The sequence below is a fragment of the Drosophila virilis genome, chromosome 3 (assembly GCF_030788295.1).
Source record: "Drosophila virilis strain 15010-1051.87 chromosome 3, Dvir_AGI_RSII-ME, whole genome shotgun sequence".
NCBI lineage: Eukaryota > Metazoa > Arthropoda > Insecta > Diptera > Drosophilidae > Drosophila > Drosophila virilis.
The window spans coordinates 8,625,754-8,646,658 of NC_091545.1; the positions used below are offsets into that span (position 1 = coordinate 8,625,754).

A 20,905-nucleotide genomic window follows, 5' to 3' on the forward strand; every position below is an offset into this window, starting at 1 on the left:
CAAAGATTAAATATCCTTGTTAACATTCGCCTATCGGTTACGCAGATATGTAAGTTTCTTGGAAAACAGAATATTTATCCATATGATAACCTCCTTTACGACAGATCGTTCCTATGGCAGCTTAATGATACAATAGTTCTATGTTGCATATATATGAGAAGCAGCGAAGACCAAAGGACAACGGACATGGTTATATTATTATTATATTCGACTATGGATGCCGATTTAGAATATATTGTCATATATTGTCAATTGGAATAAAAATTCTCTCTTAAATATATTTACTCAACATTTTCTTATTGAGCCTTGCGCAAATTAAAGACGAAATCCACATTGGGAACACACAAACACACGCGTCAAGAGTTATCAAGCGTTTGTATAGCCTTAAATCCGGTCGCCTGGTTGCCGTCAGGTGTGCTCAACTAACCTGCTTCTTTTTCGTCTCGTTTTGTTAATTTTATTTGCATGTTTTTTATGCCATTTTATTTATTTCTTTATATGTACATATTGTACATTTGTGCGAGTACGCCTGCCAGTTATCGTTTACCTGGCTGGCGTCTTTGCTTTTTTTTTTTTTGCTGCTTGCTATAAATTTTTGACAACATTGAATGGCGGTCGTCGTGCAGCACGTGATTGAAACGAGGCTGGCACACACCCAACCGCACACACTTACAAGCACAGACACACACATCAGTGGTAACAGACACCGTCAGGCAACATCAGTAGCAGCAGCAGCTGCAATTCAACTAAAACGGCAGACACAAGCAAAGCCCCCCAAATAAAGTTGCCCGCGGGCATACATATCCACACACATGCACACCCAGCCATACACATGCACACATACACACATACACACACACAGTCTTACACTCACATGCTTTGAAAAATAGGCAATGTGCGGAAATTTTGATTTTTCGCCTGAGTTGGCAAGGCGTCGGCCGCTGGCAGTCAGACAGTTAAGTAGTTTAAGTCGAGCTCCCCACACACACACACACACACACATACATCGAATTCAAATTAACTGGTGCATACTTTTAGGGGCACCCCAAAACGCTGCTACGTGCCGCAGCTCAGGCGTACAAATTCTGCCGTAAACGCGCGCGCGTTTTGCATTGAAGTCAATTTATAAGTCGACATGTCTTTTATACAATTTTTACATTCTGTCATTAATTCGGGAAATTATTCAACATTGCCGCGCTGAATAATTATAAAAAGCGCTGCAGTCGTAAAATGCCAAAGAGAATGGCAACAATCACAGATGGGAAATTAAATTTTTGAGTAAGGTATGCATGTAATTGCGTGGTATGTGTAATGGGTCTTGACTTGCCATAAGAAAGTAAGCAAATTTTTATTCAAGATTAAAAAAAATTTATATTTGAATAAAATCTATGCATAAAATAATGATTGTAAATATCAAAAAGTGAATACAGTTAATGCATAAATATTTTGAAACATATGAAAAATAATTAAAATAATATATTCAATAATAAAGAAAGTTATTTAAATTCTTAGAAAGATAAGACAAACTATATTTTTTAAATTTGCTTTTTCCACTGAAGTTGTATTCTTGAAGTCTAGATTTCCCTGACTTTGCCACACTTATCCTATTGCTATTTATATTTTCCTCCACAGCTTTTTCAGTTTCGATTTGCTTTCAATTCCAATGACACGTGCATGATGAGCACGCATTAAATATAAATAACATAAGGAATACAATCAACCAGAACTATTAACACCTAAACGCAGGCCTCGCAATGGCATAAATCAAAATATGGGTACATAAAACATTTATGGCTGAACGCGCCCCAAGCGCCTGCCACACACACACACACATGCCACACGAGTGTGGCAGCCACAACAATGGCCGGAGCTGTAATAACGCATATTGTTAAATAAAAATGACCTCCCATTTGTGTGCCAAGGAAAGCGGAAATGTCTAACACTAAATGTGGGAAAGCGCGGCAAGGGAAAGGGGCAATAATGCCAAGCAACTGGTTGGCAATTTGTTTGTTTTGTTGTTGCCCACACCCCCTTCCTCCCAAAAAAAAACTGATGAGAAAAATAAATGCGTGGCGCTGCCGAGTGCCGATATAAATGGCCAAAGAATAAGTTTTCCCTTCCAGCCATTACAAGGCTCGCCCCCAGCCATTTATATGTGTACGCACACACACACACACAACACATGTGCAAACAAATTAAAAGTTGGACATAAAAAAATAATCATATTGTGGGTAAACAACAACAGCAAGAACAGCCAAAAAGCGACGTAAAATTGATATAGAAAAAAATCCCGGATGCCCTGAGACAAAGGCTGCAAAAAGGCTGGGGATTGCGGCTTAACAGCCAACACTTGAGTGGCAGCCCACACAACATGAAACAGACAACAACAACAACAAAAAAAGGAACATGAACAACAACAACAAATGTCGAGCGTTTGTGTGCGCATTAAAAGCAACTTCCAAGTCATTAACCCGTTTATGACGCTTAGCTTGGCTAAGACTTGGCCAAGCCGACAGTTGGCCACAATAAAGCGGCAATAAAACGCCCTACACACACGCACACATACGCACACACGCACACTGTTTCACGCTTCTGGTCTCCGGCTAACTTAAAGCATTTAACGGCTCATTTATTGCCTGCTCTCAAAATTTTTTGCTGTTGGCCAGCACGAAATGGCATAAAATGTTATTAAAAATCGACGGGAAGCTCATTTTCTTACGAGCACATGCCATTATATGGTTAATCCTTAACCGGCCAAGCCCCAAAAAAAAAAGTATGAGGCCTGCATGGAACGAGCATCAATGCCAATTAAATTGATAAAACGCAGCAAGGGGCAAACGGAAGCGGAAGCATGGCAGCGGCGCTTGCCACAAAGTCGTTGATACGTTTTTATGGCCTCGCATGAGGCTTAAATTCCGCTTTACATTTTTTTGGCTCCACGCAACATGCAGATGAGGCTGAAGATTTCATTTTATACGAGCTCCACAAAGATAAACGCAATTCGATAAGGCTCAAACCAAAAGACAGTCAAAAAGAGATTCAAAAGTTCAAAAAGATTTCGTTTCTTCGTTTTCGTTTCTTGCGCCACATACGATATTTTAATATATCCATAACATGGGCTTAGTCTCTGCATATATGTATGTATATATCTATCGATTTGCCAATATTTATTTCTACGACTTCTGTGCTTTGCGCTCAGCATCACAGTCTGACACACACTCTTCTCCAGCGTGCTACTGCACAGTGGATGAAATTAACCTACCTGATATAATACATTTTTTTAACTTGAAATGAAACATTTTGATATCAAAAAATCGATTTGCAGCCCACTGTGCGATGTCAGTGACTGCCTGGCTGTGTTGCTTGGTTGCGCTTATGCCAAACGTCTGGCCCAATGCGGCTTAGTGTTGGCCAACACTGGCACATACACAACTACACACAACCACCATAAACACACACACACACACACACACACACGTCTACTGAGACAGGCCCCAATCCACACGACGCACTCATATTATGCTAATATTATCCCTTGTCACTGTTTTGTGGGTTAAGGACAGTTTTATGCATCCACACACACGCCACACACATGCGCTCATAAACTTCTCACGCATGTGCTACGCTTGGACAGTTGCGTTAGTTGTCCATGTGCTTGTGTGTGTTTGTTTGGGTGTGTGTGTGTGCGCGCATGTTAAATAAGCGTAATGCCGCCATTATTGGACGAATTACAAACAAAATGAAAGTGTGTGCACACACCGAGCCTACGACAATGTGTGCTTGTGTGGGTGTGCATGTGTGCATGCGTGTGTGTCAGACATGTGCCTTGCGCCCTTTATGCATTTCGCATGCGTATATTGCAGACCGCACATATTGTCACCAGCTGGCGCTGAACTTGGTCAACTGTGGCCTGATTTGAGCTTCAAATTCAGCAGCATAAAGTACACCAGCTGCAACTAATTATGAGCCACATCAGCATGCAAGCCGAGTGGATTATAATTAATAAACACATTTTCCCAAGCAATTGACAATTGAGAAGTAAAATTAAGATATTAATTTGCTTAAACAACAAAAGAGTCTGCTATGGCTTAAGACCCTTTACTAACTTTTTGGTAATAGTCAAAATCATTCATCAAATTAAGAGAATCACAATGAAATAATTTCCTTTTTTTTTGTTCTCTGCGCGCACATCTGCAAACCTATAAAATAAATAAATGAAATTGCCCTAAGCTTGTCTTTATCTCAGCCAAAAAATGCAAATGAAGAAGGGAGAGACAGAGCATCTAATCTGGGTCGTTGCCCAAGCCACAATTACCGGCATCAAGCATCGATTTTCGTACACACAGCTAAAAGGCAATTTCCTTAAACGTGAAGAGGGACAAAAGATGCCCGAGATGTTCGACGGAGGCAAGGTCTAAGAATTCGCTGCCGAATTTGTCTGCAACAAAAACTTTCAACTTGCACTAAACAATCGACAAAATCATGAAGCCAAAAACTAGTTGCCGACGTGCCAGTTGCCAAAGAGCAAGCCTGATTGAGCCCTGATTCTGGCGGGGCGTGGCGTTTCTTCGCCTTGGCACTTCGATTTGGGTTGTTAAATTTATTACAAATACTTTCATGTGTAAGTATTATCGATTTGCAAATATATTTTAGAGCTATGGCACAAAGGATGTGGAGCCAGGCCCACGGAAAATGAATGTGCGCAGTGGAGCACAGCAAAGCAGCGTCTGTCACATTATGGAGACATCAAGCACACAAGCGGGACTCGTATATATTTGGGCGATTAAAATTGGTTGACAAATGCAGCAGGCCACACCGTAACTGTAAGCTAGGGAGACCCAAGGACTCCACACTGGACAGGATTCTGGCATGTAACACGAAATTTTCTATCAATTTGCTGCTGTAGTTGGGGATCGGTGCGGAAAAATTGCGGTGTCAGTAACTACGGCGCAGACCAGCAAAAAACAAGAAAAACAAAAAAATCAAGAATGAATGGCTGTCTTTAGCAAACCGAAGATTAAATACTCTTTGCAGTAATGGAAAATACAGGAAGCAAAGATAGGTAAAGATTTAGAATAGAAGACTTCATACGAGGAAGAGAAGACTCCAAGCAGAATACTCTGTACTGTCATTTTTTCAAATTCCAATTCTGATTCTTTGTATAAAACTATATAATATTATTCCGTATTAATAAGATACTTGCATCTACATAAAAAGTATGCCAAAATTCGTAACAGGCAAGGTTTGTTTAGATATATTGAAAACAAGAAAAAAAAACTTCATCACCAATCAAGCCAATGGCAGCTATATAATATAGTCGCCCGATCTAGACGATTTCGATACCTGCAAGAGAAAGACGCAGCTTTGCAGTTCCATAAGGCTTGCCTTGAATATAAGAGACTAGTTTTCATAGTAACAAACAGATACAGACGGATACTTGATAGAGCACAAGAATATATCTGAATCGGAGACGTCTTCTTCTATTGCTTACACATAGTGTGACAAATTTATATAGACCTTTTTAAGGGTATACAAATATTGGCTTATGCAACGGGAAAAATAAATTTAAGTATAAATCATAATTTAGGCAAATCTCTGGAGATGAGCTCTCAACGTCCACTGGCAGCGGCAATGCGGGCTCTGCTTTTACTTCCGACCGCCTTCAAAGTGCGCGTCCTTCGTCTTTTTCTCTTTTTGGGCTTACCAGCAGGTATTATACACGTAAATATGTATGTATAATCCCTCAAAGCAAAACAAAACACAGACTTTTGGGACGACTTCAGTTGCTGTGTGTGTCCGTGTGTGTGTGTGTGTGTGTGTTTGAGGCATGTCTTAGACGAGCCACAATTTATGCGCTTCGTCGCCTCTCGTCTACGCCAGCTGATGTGCTACCTCTGCACTGAAGACCAGGCCGCACCGCCCCGCCCCGCCTCAGGTTCAATTTATTTTGCGCATAACAAAAAATATCTGCGCAATTTTTTTGGTTTTGGCTTTTCAATGTAAATTTATTGCGCTACACATAGTTGAAGCTTTATGCAGAGTCGCAGTCAGAGACTGTCAGTCAGCCAGGATCCAAATCGGCGTCTGACAGACAAAGTCAAGCTGTTCATCAGAAATCGGGGCCAACTTGCTTTTATTGTTACCCCAAAATCTCTTTCAATCTTGAGTTCAACCTGCAGCTGCTTATAAATCAAGTGTGTTAAACAAAAGCATTTTGCATTTAGTTGCTGATTTACCTTTTGTCATTTCTTTTTTTCCGGCAATTTACATAAAATATTTACGCAAAAATGTTGATTGCATAAAAAATGTTACCTACTGTGCGGCGCAGGAGGCAGGGCATGGAATGGAACGAGTATTTCTGCTTGTCAGGCAGGCGACGTCAATTGGCAAAGCACTTGACAAGTAATTTGCGGTGGCTGCTGCAGCTGCTAAGCAACAGAAAACAATGCCAGCGCTTACATTTTTCCCAGCATTTTCCCTAACAAACTCCCAAATGATTGAAACACACATTTTCCTATTTATTTCTGGGTTTGCTGCTGCCGCGCTGCGGGCGGTCTTTCACAGCAAAAGTTCGGCATTCGTGTATTTTATTCGCGCGATTTTATTTGGCGCTCACAAAACCCACACACACACACATGTCAGAACATTTAAGATTTATACTCTTTTTGGCACTTTTTTCTAACTATTGGCACACACACACACAACATGCATTACAGCATGCATATTGTGGCATGCAACGCTTTTCATGGTTAGCTGCATGCGGAGTGTATTTTTTTTTTTTTCGAAGAGAGCGGGGTTTCAGTTGTCAGGCCTGGCCGGGCGGGGCACGTGCAAATGGCGCTCAATTGAAAAACGCTTTGAATGCCAACGAATGCGGGAATTAAAGAATTTCATGGTATTAGCTGCCAAAAAAAGAGAGTGTCTATTTAACTTGGCTTTGTTAAAAGCCTGACATGTGCAAGACACATGTTATTTGCATTATATGAAATATGCCAAATAAAACGTAGCGTTAGCTTGTTTAAGCCCAGCTGGCTTAAGCCGACCCGTTGACATTTCCCATGAATGCAATTTACAGCCCAGTTTTGCCCCGACTTTGTACATTTAAATCGACAGTTTTTAGCCAACGGCCCCGCCCAAATGTACATCACACGCCCAAGTAAGCATAAAAATACACAAATTATGAACGAAAACAAAACAATAAACATGCAGACGGCTGCAACCGACTGCGTGATACTCCTTCACAGTGCCATAAAAGCTTAGAAGTGGCAAATTATTTTAAATATATCGGTTTTTTCAATTATGACTCAATCTTTAGATTTAAAGATCACTCAAGTTCTTAGACTGTGGAAATCGTAGCCATATAATCTTTACAGCATGTTTCATACCGCAAATCTCTGCCTTAAATCCCAATATACTTTCTGCTCTGCACATTTTGAACAAGTATATCTGAACGCCTTTAAAACAAACAATGGCCAAGCGGAAATTAAGAAGAAAATAAAAAAAAGCAGCGCTAAAAAAAGCTGCCAACAGCAACAACAATAAGGCGACCTTTTATTGTTACCTTGGCCGCGGCGTTTTTAGTTTTTTCATGCGCTCTTTTTTACTTAAATTATGCAAAAGTATTTTTGCCTGAATGTGAAAGGTTGGCAAACACGCATACACACACACACACACACATGGACACATGCACAGCACAAGCGAATTTTCCGCACAATAAAATTGTTCACACTTTTCATGCGCCCAGCTTGAAGCGGGAAGGGTAGCAAGAAAATTCTTGCCAAGTGCGTGTGAAACTAGAAGCTTGGCATGTGTAGCAGGGCCCAGCTATACATAGATATGTACACATAACATATACTAGCAACTGAAACAAAGGCTATAGCTACTTGCAGCTCTGCGCTTTAATTAAAGCACTTTAAAAGCTGCTTCGATTAAACGACAAGTGCAGCTGATGGGCCTGGGCAAGGCTCGACTTTAAGCCGCATGTGTTGGCTGTGTTGGGCGTCGAGTGGCCTCGTCTGCTGTGTCACTGGCAAAAAGGATAAGCAAATATGCCACAACGACGTCAAACAACATCAAAGCCTTTTCCCTGGCTGCATATTAAAAACTGTGTCTGCCATATGGCCGAGTCGGGCCAGCAAAATCTCATAAATTGCAGCTTTCGGAATTTGTGGAGCAGCTTGAATATGCAACATAAGCGAATATATTAATTAGTATGCATGAAGTCGCCTTTTAGTTAAATATATAAAAACTATAAAGCCAGTCAGAAGGCCCATCTATTCATGCCAAATCCTCGCACGCGAACTCTAAGCCCGTGTCTGCGCACAGATCCGCAACTAAGCCTGAGACTCGAAACCTTTTACACATTTTACAGTACCTTCTTGGACGAGTGCCACGATATTCAATCTTTGGCTGGGCACCGAGCACGTAGCAAATCTAACGCATTTGCTGCTGCAGCACGCAGAGCGCAGTTCGCACTCGGAGGGCGCAGCAAAGTATGCTACGAAAAATGGCAGAGCTAATGTGAAAAAGCAGACATTGGAAATGTCAGCAGGTGACACACAGACAGACAGACAGACTTAGAATGTTACGCAGCCCGAGGGCTGCCATGGTATGGCACACTCAAGGCATTTGTCTGCCAGCTGCCAGCTGCCGGCGGCATATCGTGCCATAAATGTCAGCGCATTGTTGCAGCTGCACTCAGTACTCTTGCACACTTGCAACGCGCTGGCATGCCACACAGCTCGCTGCCTGGCTGCCTGGCTGACAATAAGGCGTTGGAGTCAGCTTCTCTGTTGCAGTCTGAAGACGATTTTTCTGCTGCTTTGATTTTGAATAGCTCACTTAGACACTTAATAAATGTCAGCAGATGCTCGAGCGCGAGCGCAAGCTAATGCTATGCAAATTTAAATTGCCATCTAAATGGTACTTAAAGCAGCCCGACATGAGTGCCTGCAAGTTTTCTTTTATCTCGCTGCCAGATTATATCATTATGCATGGCATAAAATAAGTCACAGCAAATCGGTGGCTCATCCAACAAGAAGGACAACACAGGTACATTAAATACCCTGCAAAAAGCACTAGGTTGTAGATAATAGTGGAGAGTTACTTCATATAAATAGATTCAATGAAATATGTATAAATTGATGTAGTGCTCTGTAAAGTATCATATGCTCGTTATAGCTTTTTAGGAAGTATTGACTGTTAATACCCTGTAAGAAAATTATAGCTACTTATTTAAGCTGTAAGTACTAGCCAAAAGTTCTTGGGTCTTAGATCTTAGTTCTTAGGTTCAGCTACATACAGCATGTTAATTGCCCCATCAAGTTTCACATAAAAAAAAGCTACCCATTAGACTGCTTTTTATAGGATATACGCCAGCTCATTTGCCATGAGCGCGTATTCTATTAACAAGTCTTAAGGCTAGTCACATGTAAATTTTATTTATTGACTCGCCTGGCAGCTTTGAGCAGTCGGTCCGCCCCCCAACCACACACACACACATGCACACACACACACGCAATTTATGTACAATTTTTGGTAGCTTATGACTTTCACTTAGCTTTCACTTGACACACACACACACACACCCTCGCATGCTCAGTTGCCGCTAGGTGTGTGGTAATTGTATTAAATTTCAATAAATGTGCGTCAAACGTTATGAAACGCGAAACGCTGACAGTTGCCTTGAATTGTGGCATATGGACAGTTATAATTTTACGTACACGCAATACCCTGTAAAGGCGACACACAACTTGCGTGGCTTAGGCAAACGAAAACCCTTTTTATAGCGTTTGGGCTAAAAGTTTGTTTTGCTTATTTTTTATTGTTTTTTTTTTTTTGCATTGCTTATTTGGTTGGTAATAAATTTGTTGCTGGCAAGACAGGAAAATAAAAGGCAAAGCGCAAAAGGAAAATATTTAAATTTTGTTGATCGCAGAGCTTGCCACTCGGGTGGCAGGCGGCAACATGCAGGCAACAGTAAAAAATCTGCTTAAATGTACTTCCGTCATAAAAAGAACGGTAATGCAGAGCAGAGCCATGCTTGTGGCGGCTGCTGTGCGTGTGTGTGTATGTTTGTGTTGGTGACTCACGTAACCCGGCGAGCAAGAAAAACCTTTTTATAAATGCTGCCGCGCGGCTTCCGCCAAATAATAAAACAAAGAATAACACACAACAAGCAACCGACAACCGACAACCAACAACCAAAAGCAACAAACAGTTCGCTCAAAGGCAGCCGACATTGAATACCCTTAATTTAAAGCGAGGCAAGCGAATAACAAAAATTTTAATTAACAATTTTAGGGCACAAAATAACACACACACAAACAAACACACACACACACACGGAGAGAGGCAGCAAGTCAATTACAGCGAAGCTCTGCAGCGACATTTTGTTTTTTTGATCTGATTTAATTACATTTTTGCACGCTCCTCAATTTATGTACATGCATTGTTAAATATTTATTTACATTTTATTAACAATTCTTTTTGTATGCTCATAAAATTTATTTCGAATTTATTTACCGTCAAAATTAACGCAATGCTGCGCCATAAAATATCCAAACAAATTTTATTATTAAAATATTCGAAAATCTTTCAGTTCGTATGGCTACGATAAAAATTGCGACCACTTTGCAAGTCAAAGCCAGATGGAACTAGTGCTCAATTAACAGTTACCCTGAACAGTTAGCTTGAAACGTTGAACCAGCAAGCGAGAAGTTGCCGGATCAAAACCAGAAGCAGTATTCAATTCCTATAATTGTCTGTTCAATTTCTGATTATCATCAGCAAATCAACTTTATTGTCAAAATATGCAAAAAATCTTGATTTCAAAAACTTTCGAGTACACAAATTTTATGCAAAAATTTACCCTTTTGTCTGCTCGAGAAAATTTATATCAAAATCGGAAAATCACAATTTCCTTATGCGAAGCCAATTGTTATATTTTTTCAATCGCCAGCCAAAATTCACTTGATTTATCAAATACAATGCTTAACTGCCACATTGCTTGATTTCCAATTAAATCTATTTTTTATATATTTATTTACCTTAGTTTTCTGTTAGCTTGACTCTAAGTATTGCAGTCCGCGTCCTTGTTGCATTCATCGCGTGCCTCGTGCTCGCGCGCAGGCTATTGTTGCACGTTCATTAGGGCTTGTGCCACACGCTGTACTTTATTGTATTCGTATAGTATTTGGTTTGTTATAATTCGTATGGATGCGCTCAAGCACACACACACACACACACACACCCACACACTCACACACACATCAATTAACCTAGTTGCGAGCACGACAACAATCGCAGAAACAGTTCAAGAATGAGCCAAGTTAATTTTCTTGGAATTTCTTGTGCTTTGTTTTTCTTCTTTATATTATTTTCTTTTTTTCCTTTCTTATTTGATGGAATGCTGTAGCTAAGTGTATTTCTTCTACCTCAGCACACACGCACACACACACTCAAAAAGACGCGAACACAGCAGCACATGCTCTTAACACTTTAACCGGCTTTTTGCTACTTGCGCCAAAATCCAATAAACGCGAATTGTGCGACAACAAGAACGGGCAAATAGAGAACGCCAAATATAACACATACGCCGCGTGGCCGCTGCAAACGTCCAGCTAGCACGAGTGTCAACAACGACCTGAACTGAACGGAAATGGCAGCAATCGCATTTGCCACATTCTGGCCGTTCGTCTGGCGCTTACAGCGGCGCATGCGTCACATTTGCTCAATGAAACGCTTCGTGGCAAGCATTTCAAGCCAACCTAATACCGAAAACGACAGGCGACAACAATAACAAAAATACACAAAACGAAGCGTTGCACGCTGCTGCCAGTGGCCACTTTTCGGAGTACTCCGTGCCGTGTTGCTCGTTGTTGTTGCTGCTGTTGTCGTTGCTGCTGTTGTCGTTGTCAGCGGCAACATAATCATTGGCGCGTGTTGCTCACTTGTAGGCAGCCAGGCAGCCAGGCAGACGACGCCAAACAAAAACAAAAGCCTTTTACAAATCGCGCAACGTCATGTCAACGAGACAATCAGACAAATGCCACAGTTCCCGCTCGACGTCCCGCTCTCTGACCGGTCCGATGCCCCACTCCTGCTCCCCCCTCCAACTTCTCAAGCTGTGTCAATTGTCTGGAGGGCTTAACTTTTTTTTTGTTTAATTTCCTTTATCAACAAGAAGAAGGCAAACGAGTGTTGTAGCTGCTGCTGGTTGTGCGTGGGCGTGTGTGTGTTTGTGTGTGCCGCTCAAAGTGTGTCTCGTTATCCCTTCAATTGTCATTGGCTTGTTGCGCCTCCCGCCATATCGCATGCATGTCGAGCAAGACGGGCAGGTAAAGCTATTGTAATCGCCAGTTAATGTTAATTTGACAAGCTCAGCCAGTTGATATTATTCCACGATACTTTCATCTCGTACCGCTCCAACAAAATGGAGACCACTTTGCAAGTCAAAGCCGCTTTGCACTAGTTGAGTGAGTGCTCGACTAGCAGTTACCCAGTAGCTGGAACGAAGCTGTTGCCTAAATGTGAGCGTTGCACCAGCAAGCTAGAAGTCGTTGGCTCAAACCGATTAACAATTCTTTTAGTTTGTGATTTGATTTTTCATTATACAAAAAATGGGGTACACAGATAAAAAAACCAAGTAATCAAAGTAAGCACATTTTCAGATACTTTTTTTCTGGTAGACTTTATCTCCGATTCATGGCCAGCTTGATAAGGGAAACTAATTTGGAAACCAGCAAGCGGCAAGTCGCCGGCCAGAAGCGATTTACAATACTTATGATTTTTGATTAAAATTCTTGTTATGCATAAAAAATAGAGCATAAATATAAAGAAAGGCTAAGAAAACAATCAGCTTTGTGACCTGGTTGTCTATGTCTGAAGTTGGCGCAGTTTCAGATAGTTTCTTCTAGTATACAGACTAATAAGTAGACAGTGCCAGCATCTTAATTCACTGATAGTCAGGGCCAGTTTGACAAGGGCAACTGATTTACAAATTAAATTGCTCAGTCGAGCATTTCAATTATATTTATTGAGGCACAGCGATGCGCTGCATGCCACAAAATGCATCGCCCTTTGCTGCAATATGCAATATCTACTCCAATTTAGTGCACTCATCGGCAACTTTACTTAACCAAATTAAATGAGGCTAACGCACACAGAGAAATACAAAAGGCGAGTCAAGTTAAGTCCAGTCGTGGCGGTCGGGCTGTAAGTGCCCGGGCTCAGGCTGTGAGTCGCATGCGAATACTTTGCGGTCTTTTGTACACAAAATTGTGGTTATCAGCTTGTTGGCAAACAAAATAAATTATGCAAAAATTCACAAAAACACACACACACACACACACACACACGCACGCAAACACAAACACACAGCCACTTGTTGGAAATTCATTTGCCGTGTTGACTCAATACAACCTATTTGTTATTATGGTTTTTAATGCGTTATTTATTATGAAAATCTGCTAGCTCAGAATTTCATTTAAACTTTGCCGAAATAAGAACCCAAAATACAATACAAAATTCACAATTCACAATCTGCAAATCTTATAAATAAATATTACGAGTAGTCGACGGCAACCGCAGCGACCCACTCTTTGGTAGTTGGCCCTGGTTCTGGGTAAGCCGTGGACATGCTTTTTAATCCCTTTTAAATTGATATTGTAATTGGTTTTCGTGTGTAGTTATGAATTCCAATATGTCAACCGGGCTTTGCCCCAAAAACTTTCTATATATATATATATATAAATCATTCTGTGTGTGTGTGTGAATCTGCGCAAAAGCGTCCGTGTGCTATTGAATTATTGTATTAGAGCTGTTGATGTTGAACAAATTGTTTCGTTTACATTCAGATTAAGCAATTGGATTCAAAATAATTTGTGACCAACAGCAAAACGATTGCGAATCAAATGATTGAGCTGTGATCTATTGAGATTGGAGTTTATGTCTTGTATTTTATACAATATACAAATTGATTTACTTTCAGCTGAACTGAATCCTCTCTTCAATTGAAAGCCAAACTAAACTATATTTAGTCATAAACTAAAAAGCCTCTGTGTGAGACTCAGCCCCAAAGCACAAAAAAGGTCCCCAAACATTTATCTAATCATATTTGATAGATGCCAATTTGGGATGGAAATCAAATTTAGCCCGAAATTTGTTTACGAAAATATTTAATATTGCAATATTTTCAGCACAACGGGCAAGTGTACATTAAAATTTTACTTTTTCTTTGTACATATTTTAAAAGCGTACCACATGATCGGAACCAATTGTTTCCTTTTCTTTCTTTTGAGTTTGCAGTCCTGACATAATGAGATGTAGAAGGACTTCAGCCTGATGCCAGCTTATTAAACATATCTCTAAAATTTTCAAGCTACAACTTCGACTATTTTATTAAATTATGAAAAATATATGAAGAGGTTTTAGCCAAAATGATGCTCTAAGCCAGCTTCACATAGCGAATCTATAAACAGGAAGTCAAATCGTGAACCATGAGCCGAACCTATGATATATTTATTTTGAGTTTGCAGCCCTGGAATATTGGGTAGGCAATGGAGTTAAAACCATCAAGTAATCCCCAAAGAACACACCTCAATCCTATGTAATATTCTCTACAGAATTAAACAAAGCACAAACTTGTAAAATTCCAACTTGCAAAACTGTCTCTCTGCGCTAAAATTGAGCAAAACATTTTTTATCACAAAGCAAAGCTCATAAAATCCAAGCAAAAACTTTTCAGTTTATAAACACCATGCATTAAATTAATAGAAAAGTAAAAAGTGCCATAAATTTTTAGAAAATATCTTAGCGCGCATTAATATGCCAGTTGAAGGCGGTCCAAACAAAAGCGAGCTATATAAATAATTCGCATGCACTAAAAGTGTTCGCACCTAATTTAATGCTCCGCTTAACTAATTATAATAGAGCGAAGGTCCGGAGTGCCTTAAACTTTTGCCCGGGCTGTTGGCAAAGTGACTGACAAAAATCTCTTGATTGCACTTTGGGGACACATTTTGAGGTGCGAATTTTACAGCAGGCAGCCAAACAAAAGCCGAAAGGCATTCACGCACTTGGACACACCCATTTGGCTGGCCTTTAGTTACAGTTCGGGTACGGCGTGTCTTATAAAGCACCTGCTTAACCCTTAATGCCAAAGAAGAGCGCTGTGGCAATAAAAATAAATCCCCATTCAAGGTGCACAGGCACCTTTGGGTAGCACCGAAAGAACTGCAGCGGGCAGCAGATTATGTATTTACAGCCAGATAACTCCCATTGTCGTAATGGCAAAGTTTTTGTTACATTGTTGTTGTTGTTGTTGTTGTAATCAGGTAACAGCCTAGATGATTGCTAGCAACTGTTGCCGCCAGCAGACCCCAGACCGACCTGACCCCTGACCCCCGCCCAGTCCCCCTGGTGCTGACCCTCACCCAGGACAGCTCGACTGCGTGTGGGCAAACTTTATGCTGTGTCAGCTTAGTTTGCTCAAGACGAGCTCGAGACCTGTGCGAATGTGTGTGTCTGTCTGTCTGTGTGTGTGTGTATGTGTGTGTGTGTGTCCGCCATTTTGTGTATCTGCATAATAAACAGTGCCAAAATTATTGATGCCCGCATTTTGGGCACGTCTACATCAGCAGCAGGTAAATGGCTAATGGCAAAAGGGACCTCCGATTCCCATAGTTAGCTCCGCTTCGAAGGTTAAAGCCAAAGTTGGCTAAATCAAACATTTTAAGAAAATAACACGCATATAATGCAGTACATTCAACAAAGAAAGTAGAAATAAACTTGTACTCTGACGAAAATATACAATTGAAATTTAAATTAAACAAAATATGCTATGCTCATCACAGGACATACTTTTAATCCCCAGATGTAAGAGGGCTTAGAAATGTGGTGAATAAAGTAGAGAACTCATTTAGATTATGTTCCTCTTTTTTGGCTGCATGTGCTCAAAATACGATATCAATTCCCTAAGCCTTAAAGTTAGGCTTAAGCCAAAACAAATTACTAAATAATCAAAACACATATTTAATTTTGCATACCCTAAGCCCATTGAAAATTGGTCAATAGGGTATAAGGGTTTCCTGCGAGTGCATGTGACAGGCAGCAGAAAGCATTTTCAGCCCCATAAAGTATATATATTCTTGATCAGCATCAACAATCAAGTCGATCCAGCCATTTCCGCCCTGCTTCCCGAATGTTAGTCACAGAATCTATTAGAGACTTGATATTTTGAATATCTTCCGATAATCGATAACATGCCCCGTTTCCAAGCAATCGATTAAAATCTATATCGAAATCCTGCATTTTGAGCAATTCCATTAGATTCTAAGCACAAGAATCATATACACTTGCACTTTTTCTTAAATTCTTAAAATATAAGCAATTAACAAAATATGCATTATCAAAACTAGTTGATTATTGCACAAATTCAATGTCCAAACAAATAAGAGGATTTATTTTGAAGGGCCTTTTTTCTTTGCACTTGCTATTGCACTTGGCTTTAAAATACAGGCCATGGTCATGTCTAGAGAAGTCAACTGAAATTTCATTAGTTTCTTGAATTCACCTTCAAAATGGCACGAACTTAACTCCACAAGCACTGCTCCTCTCCACCCCTCCCCCCTCACAATCCTTATGCAATAGCCTGAGTACATGCAACTGCTCTTGCACAATTTCAATGGCAGGCTGCTGCTGCTACCGCTGGAAAATGTATGTAGTTTGCTTAAAATATTAAATACGCCGTTTGTTAATATGCCGTATGTGTTACATAATACAGCACATGACATCCGTGTGTCTCTGTGTCTGTCTGTTTGTCTGTCCGCCTGGCTGCCAGGGTGCGGCTTTTTGCTCCTGGCGTGCAGTCAAAAATGTCACAGTCCCTGACGATGCTGCCACATCAGCTTTGCCACAGCTCTGCCCCAGCTCTGCCACAGCTCTGCCCCAGCTTTGGTCCCCCCTGCCGGCACATCAACAGCGTTCTTTGGTCGCGTTTGGAGCGCAAAATATTATTTAATGCCGCCTGACAGTTGATGTGAAGCAATATCGTTTACATTGCATTACATATCTCACACAGGTCGTGGGCTGGTTGGGTGGTTGGGTGGTGTAGGCGTGTTTTGTTAGTTGCTGAAACGGGCACTCAGACAAATTGGCATTAGTCACAGCTTGAACTAAAGTCCCGCAACGACGTTTTCGGCCAGCTACTTTAAAAAAAAAAAAAAACAATCTGTTTATTTACTAACAACACATGCAACATATTATATATGTTTATATTGTGTTTATTTGTCTAATGCATTGTTGATGATCTTTAATTAAATTGCAGGAATATCCTTGTCAATTACCCTACAGAGCAACTGCGAACCAATACCAATGACATAAGGCAAAAGAAACTTTATAAAATATTTATTTTTGTGGTCAATGGACTTTTATATGTTCATAATTTTTTTACTTCTTTTTCAAATAATTTTTTTTCACATCTTTTAAATAAATTGAATATTTGAGCGTATGCAATATTCTTGAAACAAATACAAATATCAATTTTCTGTTGGCTCTTTGCGGCTGCAAAAACAATTTTTTTTTCTGCTTTATCAATTTTTATGTCTTTCTTTTATGCACATTTCGATTAACTGGGGAAAAAAACCAATTGGTAACTGCTTTAGCTGCAAAAGGTATACGGCAATTATTTATGTATATTGCTTGCCAACCAAATGATTTTTATTTTATCAATTTTCATTATTTTTTTTGTTTGTATGCATCAACGCATTTTGTGTTCGGTTGACAGCAATAAAAAGAAGAATAAAAGTTAAATAAACTCACGGCTCACTTAATTGAATACAAAATGCCGCTCAAACAAGAAGATAATTGACAAATTTGTGCATTGAGCAATGCAAATGATGTACATCAATCGAATGATAAGAAAAAAAGTAAAAATAAATACATTTTAAATACCTGGGGCATAGCCCGCGTCCAGCTCGCAGTTGCTTTAACACATATTCTTTTTGCATTATATTATGTAAATATTTATTTAAGTGTCCAACAATTTACACACCCACAAACACACAAATAACTGAGGAGGCAAAAAGCGGTTAGGAGCAAGACTAGATGAAATAAATATAAATACAATAAAAGAGGAATACAAAGATAAAGTAAACTTGTGCTGCGCTTGATAGAAGAAAGCCTACGTGAACAAATACTTATATATATATATATATACATACAGACATAGCGAATTATACAAATAATGGCAGACATACATACGAAAACACATACACAACTTATTTATATAACACTTCACCTACCATCAAAGCAGAGTCTACTTGAAGTCATGAGAATCGCGGATAAGGGGACAATAATAAATACGTTTGTTGCGCAGCGGAAAGTAAACTTGGCTAGCAGTCGTCATACATGTTTGTATATAGACATATATACATAAATTCATACAATATACATATATACCTACACACATACACACATACATACATACCAACATGCATACATACACGCTTGAATGCATGCATACATGCATACATGCATGCATGCATATATACATGCATACATACATGCATATTTTTGTTACACTTCACCCTACCATCCTTACTATCCAAGCATAAAAACCTGTAGGGCCTACGTGAAATCTTGTGAATCGCGGAGAAGGGAACAAAAATAAGTCATTTGTAACGCAGCTAAAATTAGGCTTAGTTTGCACCTGTTATACATGCTTACATATGTACATGCATGCATACATATTCAAATACATTCACACAAGCCTAGCCACAGACAAAAGATTTTAAAAGCAAACAATTTATAATAACCACATAAATAAAGTTAATTTGAATAGCTGGTAAATGCAATGTGTTATCAATTACATCTCTATAGAAGCCAAGCAATTAATCATAGTCATTAGGTGTTCAAATATATATAATTAAAAAAGTAAATAAAGCATGATTAATATACACGAAATGTATTTAATAAGCGCTTTATAAACAATGCACACAACTGCAGCAATTACATGTGCTTTCAATATGTTTAAACAATTTGTGCAATTAAAAGCAATTTCAAAAAACTTCAACAAACAACATCCAAATTTTTTGCACTCCACAAGAAACTAAATAAAAACCAGATAAATGGCAAATTACCAAAAAAAAAAAAAAGCCTACCCTGTACTATTTAATTTTTTTTTTTTGAGTTTTTGGTATACCCTAGCCTTTAATTGTGCAGAGGGGAATCAATGGAGCGATGGGAAGCGCATTGGCCTGTGTCCATGCAGATTGAATAAAATTTCACGCTGAAAATCACATTGTTCGGCAGGGAAACAATTCCGTGCCGGAAGATGGCAAAAACAAATCTGTATGCAAAAGGCCAAAAAAGTAACGCATTGCAAAACAATGCTTGAGCATGCTCGACTGACAGATACCCTAACATATAAATACTTCTACATATAAAAACATTGGTACTTACTAGTCGAGCATATCCTTTATCCACGTTTATTGTTAATGGGCATTAAATGGAAAACGGCAACCACTGCTGATGTTGCTTGACGTTGTTGTTGTTCCTTTCTGGCTGTTGCATGTTGATTTTTCGCCGTTGCTTTTACCATTGTCCTTTCTCTTTTTTTTTTGTTTGTTGCACGCGCTTGAACATTCATGCCACTGATTGCCGCCACGCATAAAAAGTTCAATAAACACGGCTATAAAGAACTACTTACAGAGTCGACCAAGTGATACCCTGTAGGCTAAGCGAATATGCTTCAATCAAACAATCGGATGCAGCGCCCATATTATGTCTGTTTCGCCCGAAAGCTAATATGTACAGCTAGTATATAGACTACATAGACTACCCTATATGCAAAGCTAGTTTCTCATGATAGCTTCCATGCATAGTTAGTATATAGACCACACAATACCCTATACCCAAAGCTAGTTTCTCATGATAGCCTTCATGTATAGTGATGCATGCTATATCAAATCCTACTTGTTTCACATGATATCTTTCATGCATAGTTAGTAGGCAGACCACACAATACCCTATATACAAAGCTAATTTCAGACGATAGCTTGCATACATGATCAGTATAAACCACACACAATACCCTATAACCAGGACTACAATATATTCCCACACTTACTACAAACAGCTATCCAGCATACCCTTGTTGTGTTCGCCGAGTGTAGGGTATAAAATGGCCGCCACAGAACTGTCGCTGCACTTGGCAGTAGCAGCTGGGAGTTCGATTATTTGTCTGTGCAACAGCGACAACGAGTTGACCAAGAGGCAAACCACAGCAACAACATTTAATGGTCACATTGCGGACACTCTCAACTCCGCATCTGGTGATCAATAATTGTCTGTGGGCCATTGCCCGTCCTGACTGTGACTCTGACTGTGACCGTGCACAACATTTTGATATACTCTGAACGATTTTAAATGCGTTTATTTGCCACACCCCCGCCGCGTTGCTCAAAATGGACAACATGCGTCTACAATTTGGGCCAACTCATGGCACACGCCGAGTGCATTGCAGGTCAGCTGCCGGGCACGGCCAGATCGAGCCGTGGGCCAGCTCCGATAGACATCGACGGCGCTCAGGCCGTAGCTATCCATTAGCCAGGTTTGCAATTGCAACGGAAAGTTTTCAGAAACGGGCACATTCTGCAATAAAATGAATAAACGTTAAGAATGTTGCGCAAATTAAATAATCCGCGCATTCATTAAGATGGCAACCTGTTTGCCAAGGAATTCGTAAGCATCGTGTTTTTTTCTTATGTCAAACTTAAAAGCGCACTGAAATTAATTTCCGGTGCAACGCTGCGTATGGGCAATGTGTTATTTACCAACAATTTCAGGTGCAATTAATAAGGGCGCCTTCTAAAAAGGTAACTAAAAAGCGGAAAGTAGAAAACGG

At 39.9% G+C, this 20,905-nt stretch overlaps 1 protein-coding gene across 2 annotated transcripts in view; it reads right to left on the reverse strand.

The window, feature by feature from the left end:
• Positions 1–19,739, reverse strand: part of Ccn (cellular communication network factor protein Ccn) — a 57,436-nt gene extending 37,697 nt beyond the window's left edge. Inside the window, exon 1 of one of the 2 annotated variants that reach the window (XM_002046774.4) lies at positions 19,462–19,739. The gene's annotated coding sequence lies outside the window, so the exon portion shown is untranslated. Of the gene's footprint in view, positions 1–11,048; positions 11,650–19,461 lie in introns of those variants that run through there. The other variant, XM_015175372.3, reaches the window with a different exon arrangement.
• Between the last annotated feature and the right edge of the window lie 1,166 nt (positions 19,740–20,905).